Genomic DNA, 10,144 nt, shown 5'->3' with positions numbered 1-10,144 from the left:
TATATTATAAGAAAATAAAAATAACATATATAGGAGCATCTCATGTACATAAACTAAAAAAATTTACCATGACACATGTAATGAGATCAAATAATATTTGTAAGATTCATCGCATATACTATCAATGTATAGGGGTGATATAATCAAAATATTAAAAAATGAGTGACATCAAAGCATTATATCTTAATATTTAACACTAAAATTAACTAACCCCTAGGTAACCCTAAACAAAATTGAATATATCAAACTAGATTGAAAGGTAACCCTGGCCCTTAACTAATTAATATTATACTTATACACCAAATTAAATTAAACCATGATCATAAACTTAATTATATATCCCAACTTAACAGTACAAACCTTGAATTTAACCTTAAATCCTTTCCCCAACCATTAACCAAATTAAACTGTTACCCTAAGATTGAACCAAGTTAAACGTTGACCTCAAGACTAAACCAAATCACCCTAAACTAGAATTCAATAATATATTCAACACTTTAAAAAAAATTCCAACCTAACTTTTTTGAATTAATGTTTTTTTTAAAATCTAAAAGCTCTAACTATAATTCTATATCTAAAATCAAATTTAGCACTTTAAAACTTAATTCAATTTATTAACTCTTTTCCTAATTGAAACCTAAGCATGTAAACCTAATCAAACAATAAACCAAATTGAACCCTAATCCTAAAACTAATTAAACATTGATATCAAGGTCTCAAAATGATACATCATAACAAAATTAGAAGAGACGAACGAATCAAGCATCTAATTAAGTAACCCTCCTTCACCATCAAGAGGTGGAGGTGGAACATCAGTGTGAGTAGGAGCCTGGACTACACCCTTGGTTGCCTAAGAATATATCTAAAGAAGTGAATAACTTGTCTTTCCACTGGATGCCTAAACCTTTATATCCTAAGTGAGTATTCATCATGTAATATCTAATTAGGAGGGCATTGAAGCACTCTAACACCCCAATCCCTAACTAGATAATTATGTTAGGGTGGACTAATTTCAATTTATCTTGGGTTGGAAGTGCCTAAAAGGTTTTTTTTGGAGACTGGAGATTCCCTTATTTGTTTCCTATTTTCCTGTATGGGTAGCTAAATGTTTATTGTCTTTTCAGAATGGAAGGCCACATAAGAAAATATTGCCTTATTCTATAAAAATAAATACCCACCCCTAGTGATATATAGGAGGATCTTTTTCCTAATTTTACTATCAATTTTTTTGGTTTGAAGATGATGATAGGAAAATGATTTAGAAGATAGGGATAAAATGAGAACCATCATTCCTAATGAAGATGCATTATTCCTTGATAAACCCATTTCTATCATAAATTAGCTCCTCCATCCAAAAAATTAGCAATGAGAAATCCCTAGGTCAAGTAATCAATGGAGGCTCATAAAATTGATCAAGTGATCAATGGAGGGGTCATAAAATCCCTAGGTCAAGTAATCAATGGAGGGCTCATAAAATTGATCCCCAAGGGGAGATAAGAATCTCATTTAAAATTAGAGATAGGACATTCCTAAATACATATCATACAAAATTCATGCCAAGGTCTTAGCCTCTAGACTAGAAGATATCCTACCCAAGATCATTAACCCTACACAAAAGTGTTTTGTTAAGGATATTTATACATATTGGAGAACTTGATAACCTATTGGAAGACTTTGGATTGGAAAACATTTATAGGATAGAGTGTAGGCATGCTGAAGTAATTTATGATTATGAAAATGTCTACAAAAGGGTGGAATGAAGTTTCACTATGATGATGTTGCAAGCCTAGGATTCCATCCAATATTATGTCAAATGGTGTCCTCTCTTATGATTGGTGTTAGGGTTTTAGTAGAGAAATTAATGGGGTTAGATCATAATTTTTAGGACTCTCTAGATCAATGATGAAAGGGTGTCCTCTTGCATCCTCTTTATTTTTTTATTGTTGTTGACTCATTACATTATCTCCTTAGAGATAACCAGTTGTCTCTAAAAGTTAGAGAATCTACTCTCCAAATAATTAATAAGTATCTAATGTATAGTTTGTTGATAATATTTGTATTCTTTTTAAGCTAGAAGAGTGCAACACGAGTCATTTAATGATCAAATTGGACCTCTTTTCTTTGTATCAGGTAGTAAGATTTATGTCTCTACATCTATCTTATTGGGGCTAAATATTGAGTCCCCTACCTTGTGTAGTAAATATAGTATTGGATGGAGATGTCATAATTAAGTGGTTAGGTACCTAGGGATTCCATTTGTAGTGAACCCTAACATATAAATGAAATGTTTCTTTATATCAACAAGAAAATCTTTGGAAAACTCAACAATTGGAACTCTAATTATCTCATTTTGGTTGGTAGAATTCAAGTATGTTAAAATATTCTCTCCTCATATCAGGTGTACTTCTCTTCTTCCTGCTTATTTTATTTAAATCAGTTTTGTCTTCTATATAAATCTATTAGGAACATTTTGTGGTCACATGGAAAAGGAAATATGAAGAATTGTGCTACTAGGAGTAGTTCACATAAAGAAAGGAGATTAGTAAGTTGGAATGAAAACTTTAAGAAAGTTCAAGGGATTACTCTGGCAATAAAATGGATAGCCAAAGCTTCATAAGGTAATGAGTTATGGATTATGATTAGAATTAGGATTATTATATGGTTAGGGATAGGGTTCACATGTATTAGTTCATTACCTAACATGATCTACACTTATAGTTTGCATTAAAAAGTGGATAATATTTAGGATTCAAACTATAATCATAAATAATTCTTAATCAAATCATAATTCTATCTCTAAGCTTTCATTCTAATTGTAACGTTAACTCTCATCCTAACCCCATTTATTATATATCCTATAAACAATAGGACCGTAATAAACATCCGAAACCTAAATATAATTCTAACTAAAACCATAATCCTAGGTAAGTTCCCTAACATTAAAGGACCATAATCATTATAATAATCTTAAGCTTACCCATCATGAAAACCGTTAACATAACAAAATTGTAAACCATAACCTTGCCATAATCTTAACCTTGTTTCATCTTGAGATGAACATATAATCCATAATGAGTTCATACAATCCCCCAGTGTCACAAAATAAGTGTACATGAAAGCAAAATTAGCTTGGTGGTTCTTGTTTTAAGAAAAGAAACCTTGAGCTAACCTAGATATAGTTTTTTGGAGTATTATTTTATGATTAAACTTAAAAATTCGGTATTTAATGTTTAATTTGACTTGAGTGTTTAACTTTATTTATTTAATTGATATGATTTTAATAAATATATGCACATTTATATAGATCTAGTTCATAAATTTTAGATTTAAATTTTATTAAATAGTAATTTTGTCATATTTTATGTTGTTTAAACATATATGTAGATTATATTTGATGGACCCACGGCCACCCCTTCCACCTCCCACATCCTCACCTCTGCCTCCTCCATCTCCACCTCCACCTCCACCCACACCTCCACCACCCATCGCAGATGAGCTCCGTGAGACCATGAGGCTTAACCTCAACGACCCCATGCATGATATAGAGGCTATCTGACATGAGAGGCACCCACCCCCCTCCCTCACCTACTACGTCTTGCAGATAGCATGCAAGGTGTGATTGACTCCATCCATCATTTTGATTCAGACATTGATTCATTTAGATCGTGGAGGGAAACCGTGCATGCCTTCTACTCTAATGGCTTATCATACAGACATGTTTATAACTTGCATATGGGTAAAGGGAATTTTAAACATTATTTTGTAGACCCTAAGATGGGTGAAGAAATTAATGAGAAGAAGCCTCACATTTCCATTAGGTGGTGTACACATCCACGTATAGTAGTACATTTTTGGGAGCGATGGTGGATGGTATTTGACCATCCACCACATGCTAACCATGAGGTGCCCATGTACTTAGCAATTTATGGGCTATGTTTGAGTTGGGTTTGAAACCCAACTATTTTGATATGAAAGCATTTCAAGGGGTTGGTAGAGGGATGCCTTAGGATAGGCCTGGGGCAAAGCTGAGCGATAGAATGAGAAATCACAGGTGAGCTGAGCCCCTTGTACCTCTTCTTGCACCTATTGTGCATGCTTCTCACCATCATCGAGTAGTTTCATCTGCTCTTACCCATTTGAGTACCCTTTCGAGAAATTTAGTACAACAGTGGACGCAGGTGGTACATGCTCCTCCACTTGGACATCTTTGTACTAGCTGTGGAGGCATATACATAGGCCCTTAGAGCGATCTTGATGTAGCACACGATGGCCATTATGCTGAGGGTTTAGATTTTGATGATGATGTATATGCTACCCATGGTGATGGTAGTGATGAGATAGACATGTCATCATTTATTGACCTCATGTAGCAAGGAGAGCCTAGAGAGAGTCAAGAGCAGCAAGTAAAATTTTAATTTTAATATAAATATAAAGTACACATAATTATTTACTTTCTACATAATGTGTAATTGTATTAACCATATCAATTTGTACTTTTGAAATAATAGAGGATGGATGATACTATTCCTCCTAGGAGGTAGTATACTCTTTTTTAGAGACCTATAGACGTTGGCATCCCTTATGCGGTATGCACTTTGAATTACACTGTAAAAATATACAGTCGAACTCAAATTTAATAACATGTGCTCATATGTTATTTTTATCTGATTTTGTAGGGATTGTCTACATCTACACAGATTGATGTTAGTACAAGTCCTAATCTAGTTACCACTGAGGCACAGCCTCAAATACATGCGGTATGATCTTTTGACTGAAGACAAATAATTTGTATTATTTTTATGTAGGCACATTATTATTAACTTATAATCTGAAATTTTTTGACTCACATGTATATATATTTTATGTGTTTTGATTTTACAAATAGGAACCATATCATACTCATCCATACAAGCCTCGATATAGTCTATTTTTTACTCCATCTTATGATTATCGTGCTAGCATACTTGTAGACACATCTGTGATATTGGCTACCACTCAGGTATGATATGTGTGTGTGTGTGTGTGTGTGTGTGTGTGTGTTAAATTTATAGTATATAAAAAATGTAGTATACAAATTATGTACTTTGTAATTATTCATGTATATTTAATTTTGACTAAACATTTACGTATCCATAATTTTAGGACTATGTCACCATGAGTCTTGCTGAGAGCACAAGACTTAGCTAGATGGAGGTACCTATATTGTCATTTGAGGTTAGTATTGTGATTTATGTACATAATGTATAGTTTATTATACTCTAAAATCAAATTTTAAAAATGTATGTATTGTAAATTATAGGACCTCACCATTGCTACATTTGGTAGTTTTCATAGTGCACCTCCTCCCATTACTGAGGGACACCCATCTCATGTGGTATTTATTTTATTATGTAGTGAATATTTAATTTATTTGCAAGATAGATTTTGAAACCCATTTCAATTAAGCATGTACATTATGAGACGTGCCTCATGTTACATAGAGTGATCCATCTACCTCACAGGGTGTCCAACATGATGAGACGACTCATATTACACATGATGATCCATCTGAGTCCTCTTTGTGTGGAGTAAAGAGGACATTCGATCAGATAGATTAGGTCTTGTTGGCACCTATAGATTGTATTTTTATGATGTATATTGTTTATGATGTATACACTTTGTGTTAGGACAGTTAAAACTGTATGTTAGACCATGTATTTTTTCACTTCATAGATCATGTTATGATGTATGTTAGACCATGTACTATTTTTTTATGACTTCTTATCATGCTTGTGTATGTAGTATATATTATTATGTTTCATCATGTTTTAAGTATATTCAAACCATTTTCTTTATTCTAACATATTTTATTCATGAACATATGACACATTTTGTAAGTATATATGCAAGATGAACAATAATTGTAACTATCTATAGAGAATTATTGGATAAATATCACATCAAATTTATGCATTGAGATTCATACAAATAAAATTGACCTACTAGATTAAAAAATGTATTGATAACATACCTAACAATGTATCATACGTGATCTTAATGTGTTGTTTAGTAATGTAAGACTCATTATCATCTAACAATACCTATTATGTGTTGGTAAACATATGAATACCTATCATAACTTATGACATACATAATGACCTATTACGACTCCTATGTCCCCTTAAGACACACATGTATGGATAACGTAATGTAAGAGTCATTATTAATGTGTTGTTTGGTAATGTAAGAGTCATTATTACCTAATAAGACCTATTATGTGGTAGTAAACATATGAATACCTATCATAACCTATAATATACATAATGACCTATTAGGACTCCTATGTCCCCTTAAGACACACATGTATCGATAACGTACCTAACAATGTATCATAAGTGATATTAATGTGTTGTTTGGTAATGTAAGACTCATTATTACCTAATAAGACCTATTATGTGCTAGTAAACATATGAATACCTATCATAACCCATAATAGACATAATGACCTATTAGGACTTCTATGTTCCCTTAAGACACACATGTATGGATAACATACCTAACAATGTATCATAAGTGATATTAATGTGTTGTTTGGTAATGTAAGACTCATTATCACCTAATAAGACCTATTATGTGCTAGTAAACATATGAATACCTATCATAACTTATAATAGACATAATGACCTATTAGGACTCCTATGTCCCCTTAAGACACACATGTATGGATAACGTACCTAACAATGTATCATAACTGATATTAATGTGTTGTTTGGTAATGTAAGAGTCGTTATTACGTAATAAGACCTATTATGTGGTAGTAAACATATGAATACCTATCATAACCTATAACAGACATAATGACCTATTAGGACTCCTATGTCCCCTTAAGACACACATGTATGGATAACATACCTAAAAATATATCATAAGTGATCTTAATGTGTTTTTTGGTAATGTAAGACTCATTATCACCTAATAATACCTATTATGTGCTAGTAAACATATTAAGACTTATTAAAACGTATAAAAATTATTATGACCTATTAGGACTCCCATGTCCCCTTAAGATACACATGTATGGATAACATACCTAACAATGTATCATAAGTGATCTTAATGTGTTGTTTGGTAATGTAAGATATAATCAATACAATGAGTAATGATCTAACATATAATCAATACAATGAGTAATGATCTAACATATAATCAATACAATGAGTAATGATCTTTAAATTATCATGCACAAGTGACTTGTTTTTAATATTACAATCAATAGTAATTTGAAATTTCAAAAAAACATTAATTTAAACATGCTTGAATGTAAAATTAATGGAACAAAATATGAGGTCATTACTTAAATTAACAATTAATTTATAATTTATCAAGTGCATACCTTTAACTTTCAAATAGAAGTAAACTCTCATTTTTGAATTAGTTTGTACAACATATTTCACAATATATATAAGACAATGTCAATGATATATTTATAGAAGTGAACTCAAAACATAAAATTGGTTCAACACATCTCTTCAAAGGAGGTCTTGTAAAATAAAGTTGTAAAACAAAAAAACATGTTAATAAACACATAAATTAATACTCAAGGTATTTGAACTATGTAAATATATGTGTAATTTGTATGTATTTACTATGTGAAATTGCACAAGATGTTGATGTTCGATCCACTTTAACATTTAAATTTGCATAAATTGTAATTGAGACCTGAATAAGAGGTATATATAAGTTCTCTAAATTGGTATTGACAACACAAACATACATGTAATTAAATTATATAAGTACATATATATATAATACAATAATGAAAAAAATTACATGTGTTTGATTTAAATGTAGTTATCCCACTATACCATCTGCATCCTCTCTCTTTTGCAATGCATCTATGATTGTCTCATGCTCATACATTGAAATTGTCTATAATACCTTATTGGTGGGTCTCCTTTTGTATCTTTCTAATTTGATATTTGTTGACACAACCAAATGAGAATAGTGTAAAATCTTCTTTTCGGTTTGGTAGTCTTCAAATGCTGGCAAACCATTTCTTCTTGTTAGGTATCTATGTAGCCAGGTGCCAGCTACAACAAAAGGCACAATTGGATACTCAAAACCATCATCGTCTACTTGATGACATGTCAATTTTTTCTTAGGTTCCACACATCTAGCTAGCGAGTACTAAGTCTGTTCATCATTATCACTAGGTGCAATAACATCATAAACATGTCCTACAAGATAAGATAAAGTACAGAAACACTTTAATCACATTAGTGTACATATGAAAATTATATAAATTGAAGCATGAGATCACAAAAAAATCTAATTAAATTATGCATACTAGGTTCTATGAGGTTTGAAGTATGATCATAGTCTTCTGATGCAAAAGTAACATTCTGGCCTTCATTTACTATATCATCTTTAAAATTCATGTCAGTAGGTGCTAATGATCTTTGTTGCCAATCTTCAACCCATTCTGTATTCTCACATTCTTCCCATTCACATCCAAGACAAAATTGACAAAAACAAACAAGCTCCCTAGTCCATATAGTCCAAGTTTTAGAATCTAAACTCCTAAATGAATGCCATTTAGCTGAACCACTAATTGTATCATAGTCATATCTTGAAGGGATATTATTTTCTTCAACTAGGTAGAAGAAACATTTGATTGTAGAGTTCTGACTTGATCCCGTGTATAAATATTTGTTATACCATTCAACAATCTCATGTGCATTTTTGAATTTAGCTTTTTTCTCAAATTTAATTGCTCTCTACTAAGGGCTCTCTTCATGCATACACCAGCACCATCATGTTCTCCTTTACCATGTCTAGCCTCAAAAAAACTCCACACATGTTGGATGTTAGTTTGCCTATGTGTCCTACTCAACCAATAGAACATTCTAACATTCTTGAATGTCCTGTACAATTATTTGACCATATCCAATATTGTGTCATTTGAATTTGTCTCTCTTTTAAATTATCATAAAAAACCTTGAAATAATATTGGACAAATTCAAATGAATGGAGTTTATTATCACTTATATAAAAATGGTACTCTCTCAATATTTTTTGATCCTCCTCTGTACTATTAGGTGCATGCCTATAAACTATATGAACATAAATTGTTACTTGCATTGAATTGTAATATTGTGGTTGTACCTCTTCTTTCGGTGCAAGCGTGTAGTTCTCTGCAAAGTCAACAAATGAAAGTATAGTACCAATTGGAAATGTATTCTTACATATGCAAAATCGCCCATCAATCCATCTAGAATATTGAGAGTGTTTAACATATTTTGGTATGATCACACTCTTAAACTCATCTATAAATTCATGACAACTAACTTTATCTGTAACTAGATCACACCTTCTTCCAATCTTCCCATCCTTCAATGGATATTCAATAGCTTTAAATCTTTTTACCTCAACTAATTGTTGTCCAAAAGTAGTCAAAGAATTTTCATGCAAACATTCATCTAACAAAGAAAGATTTCCACACATATCACATGCACCAGAAAGACATGCATTGAAAAGAAAGTATTGATCATTAGGTGGCTTACAAAAAAAACTTGATATGAAATCTTTTATAGTTCGAGGTGGTATTTTTATACCACATTCTTGCAACATTTATTTACTATGCATGGTACCACGTATAGATCAAAATACATCATAATGGTAATGAAAGTGAATATGAGTTTTACAACAACATGTGATTCTTTCCTTGTTAATCCTTACATACCATGGTTTACACTTTTCAAAAGATCTTTGACTAATGGTAATATTTAATACCTTACCATCTACACATTTTTAAAACAATTCAGTTTGAGTAATGTCCAAAAGGTGTTTAAGATGTGGATCACGCATTTTTTATCCAATTCTCAATTTAAGAACATCTCTTGAATTAGGTGATACTCTTATATTATCATGTCAAAAATTTTCAATCAAACTTTTGACTTCACTAGTAAGTTTCATATCACATCTCGGGAGTCTACCACTAGAAGTCCATAAAATATTTGTTGGATCACATTCAAAGTTAACCCTTCTCTTTATAGCTCTTTCTAAAGTCTTACGATTCACATTAAGATATCCACTTATGTTGTTAATCAATCTTTTGTCAGATGTCAATTTGTTAACTAAAGCTGTTGTTATTGCTCATCATGCT

This window comes from Cupressus sempervirens, chromosome 3 (assembly GCF_028749045.1).
Source record: "Cupressus sempervirens isolate cs-2001-9-10 chromosome 3, ASM2874904v1, whole genome shotgun sequence".
In the NCBI taxonomy this organism is placed as follows: Eukaryota; Viridiplantae; Streptophyta; class Pinopsida; order Cupressales; family Cupressaceae; genus Cupressus; species Cupressus sempervirens.
The sequence above is the reverse complement of the archived record's forward strand: the minus strand, read 5'-3'. Positions refer to the sequence as shown.